This window comes from Mus caroli, unplaced genomic scaffold (assembly GCF_900094665.2).
Source record: "Mus caroli unplaced genomic scaffold, CAROLI_EIJ_v1.1 scaffold_22010_1, whole genome shotgun sequence".
Classification (NCBI taxonomy): domain Eukaryota; kingdom Metazoa; phylum Chordata; class Mammalia; order Rodentia; family Muridae; genus Mus; species Mus caroli.
The window spans coordinates 1-3,634 of NW_018391570.1; the positions used below are offsets into that span (position 1 = coordinate 1).

Sequence of the window (3,634 nt, forward strand, 5' to 3'; positions counted from 1 at the left end):
GGATGGAGGAAAAGAGGAGGAAGAGACCAAGACACTATCACAACCTATGGAAATGTAAGAATCTTTGTCCTATGGAATTTTCATACCAGATGTGGGCTCAGGGTCTGGGCATCTTCATTCTGAATATGCTATGCAGGGTGGGATTCGAAGGCATCTTTATTGGATGTGAGACTAAGGGGCATAGGATATGTAGGCGATGGAGGTGCCATATTGACACAGACAGATGGGCCTCTTGATCCTCTGATTGGGGCTGATGCTTTTGCCTCCTGTCTTTGGCAGTCCCAACAAGCAATGTTACCTGGACTTCACACCACAACCCTTTGCGAACCTCAGACAGAAAATGGATCCTCTTCTGCTCTCACAGCTGTCCTCTTATCTCAGGGTCCTGGAGGATCCTTCACAAAACAATGTTAGTCTATTTTTCTGGGGTACATTCTCTATTAACTCTGAATCAGCTGTGGCTACTGCCCATGAGCTCAGAAGCCCTTCCTTGGGAAGACGTAAATCTGTGAGGTTTACTGATGACAGTGTCACTGAGAAAGCTCCATCCCAGGCCAAAGGACTTCCACAGCATTCCCAGTATCAGCCATTACCTCACCACCTTGTGACACCAAACTTGGTAGGTGAGAAACCAATCCAAGAAAACAAAATCCTCCCAAGATTCACTCTGAAACAAACACACGAAGCTCCATCCCAGGCTAAAGGACTTCCACAGCATTCCCAGTGTCAGCCATTACCTCACCAACTTGTGACACCAAACTTGGTAGGTGAGAATCCAATCCAAAAAAACAAAATCCTCCCAAGATCCACTCCAAAACAAACACACGAAGCTCCATCCCAGGCTAAAGGACTTCCACAGCATTCCCAGGATCAGCCAGTACCTCATCAACTTGTGACACAAAAGTTGGTAGGTGAGAAACAAGTCCAAGAAAACAAAATTCTCACAAGATCTACCCCAAAACAAACACCTCCTTGTTTCAAAAGTAGGGCCTATGTAGTGTCATGTGCTACCAGTGAAAAAGGGATACAGGCATGCCTATCAGCTGAAAGCCTGCCTGGGAAACATGGATTGTATTCAAAAGACACCAAAGCTTATGATGAGCAAAAACATCAAAGCTATTAGCAAGCCCACTGAGAACGTTCCCTGGGCATCATATATTCTAAAGCTATCTGGCCAGCCACCATCCAACCTGAGCATGGCCGGAGCATTCAGCACCACAAGGAGCCAGAGAATAACTAAAATGCAACAAATATGGAAGATAAACAAGGAACCATATTCAGATTCCTCCACTTCATGAAACCAACCCAGGTTCAGTGACATTTCATAGAAAACACTATTCATTATTGCAAGAACAGGCCTCAGCTCTCCCAGACTGCCCAGCCCTCCATCTTCAAAGCCAAATTCTACAAATCCAGCAAATGGAAGGGGTCTGTGCCTACAGGGCTGCCCTTAAAGAAGGACATAGCAAAGTTTGATGTGCATAACACCACAAAGAAGGACCTTGGTATTGGGACACAAAAGGTGCCTGGTACAGCAAGCAGCAGACCTGGGAATGAGCTGGTTCTAGTAAACCTGCATTAAGGACAGAAAAGTGGCCCTACATGAAACCCGGTGAGCACTATTGCCTGCTTGAGGCAAAGATAGAAAGGAAGCCAGCATCACACATCACAGAGCTTCCAGTGAAACATGGGAGACCCAATCTGCAGATGCTTGTGGCAAGGGATCTGACCCCACCTGGAGTTCCAGCCTCAAACATCCCCCAGGTTGTGGATCCCTCCTCACCCATCTGTGATTCCAAGGTTTCCAGGGTCCTGAAAAATTTCCATCACAGGATCCAGGAGGATAAGGATGAAAACTGGATCTGCTGTGAGAGTAGAGAGAGGTGAGTTTATACACTCAACTGCAGAGGCTCAGGAGACCCAAAGAGCCCCTCCACATGCTTCCAACCATGGGGCCACAAAGTCCCATCCAGATCCATTGCCGAGATACCTGAGTGTTCAGAGACCTGCTTCCTACTTCCTGGCAGCAAATCCCCAACAGGTCAGGACCATCAGAGGCATTGGAAAAGGCAGTCAGAAGCCAAGTACCAATCGCAAAATGGCCAAGCATGCAACACAGGAGAGCTTTCAGGAGGTGGACTTAAGACATCACCCCAGGGTTATGACAATGGAAGGCCTTGGAGAAAGGGTCAGACATTCAGATGCCAAACAAACTACAGTGGAGGTGAAAGAAGAGCCACCTCGTGCATGGACAGTATGTCTGGGATCCAGTGAGAGTCACAAGTGCCAGGACATAAATATCAGTCTCAGGGTGTTTGGGTCTTTAGGGGCCAACAGATTCCCAGCAAATCTACAAATACCTACCTGACAACACTCGCAGGACTCAAGTCAGAATATTTTGAATTCAAAACTGCAGTCAAGAGCTTGGCCTGTGAGTCACCATCCAGTTGGCCCCAGTAGAGTCCACCCTGCCAAGGTCAACCTGCCCTGACAGAACTCTCTGCCCAGCTTCCAGGCTAGTTGCCAAAACACCAAGACTTCCCAGGGCTTATGTGATGTGTTCCAGAAGAGACAGGATATGGTGGAAACTAACAACATCAGTGTTCCAAAGGATCAAATCAAAGTGTTGGGTCTCAACGGATTTCACCTTCATGAAGAGAGGCAGAGCACTCTAAGATCTATAAGCATAAGTCAGGGAGAAAGGCATGTGAGAGTAAGACATTCCACCCCAAGCTCCACCGAGCTCAAGGATACAGCCAAGACTTGGATACCAGAAAAGGGAGAGGCTACTTATAAGTCCTCTTGGAAGAACATCCTAAGTAATTCTTTTCATTGTGGAAACCGTAGCACAAAATGCAAGGGTCAGCAGGATAGTCTAAAGAATTCTAGCACTCTACCAGCTACTGAGCAGACAGAGAAGGTTGTAACAATAAAAGAGTCCATCTACCATATGCTAGTTGAAATTACATGCCTAGCGAATATTCTGTTCCAGATCTTAGAGAACACTGAAGGGGACAAATCAAAGGTAAAAGAGTTGTGCAAAGTGGAATCACTGAGATCCAAGCTGGGTACCTCAAACCACACCTCTGAGGGTCTGTATGACACACACCATAGCAGAACAGCAAGCAGGATGAGCTGTGGCCATGCCAGCCCAGAGGAGCACAACATTTCATTTACATACAGGGGAAGTGGAGACAAACTGCACTCAGGAGTTGATGCCCAGAGAGCCTGTGAACAACATCCAAAGCAAGTGAAAAAACAAATGGGCATTAAGCTGTTACCTAAACCAAGGGGAATGAAAATCCATGTAGGTACAGGGTAACTAGAGACAAGCATAAGCCAGTCCTTGCTGTCCAGAGATCCTGTACACCTGGCAATATTAGGATCAAGTTTGGATTGGGGCACTGTCCACCTAGAAGTCCTGAGGGGCACCACCATTCCTTCAGATACACACAAATTGGAGACAGAGTAGCCTGGTTTTACCCATAAAGCCTTTGACCCACATCAAAGTACAATGAAAGGAATGGGTGTTGGCTGCCGTATAAGTTCCAAAGAGAACCATCCAGTCAATATCAAGGAGAACTGGAATCCAGTGGCACTCAGGTGTTGCTGGCCANAGANCCTCTGANACCCA

The 3,634-nt window shown here is 46.9% G+C and overlaps 1 pseudogene; it reads left to right on the plus strand.

Annotated features, from left to right (window-relative positions):
• The first annotated feature begins 4 nt into the window (after positions 1-4).
• LOC110289254 lies at positions 5-3,424 on the plus strand (annotated as a pseudogene).
• The last annotated feature ends 210 nt before the right edge of the window (positions 3,425-3,634 follow it).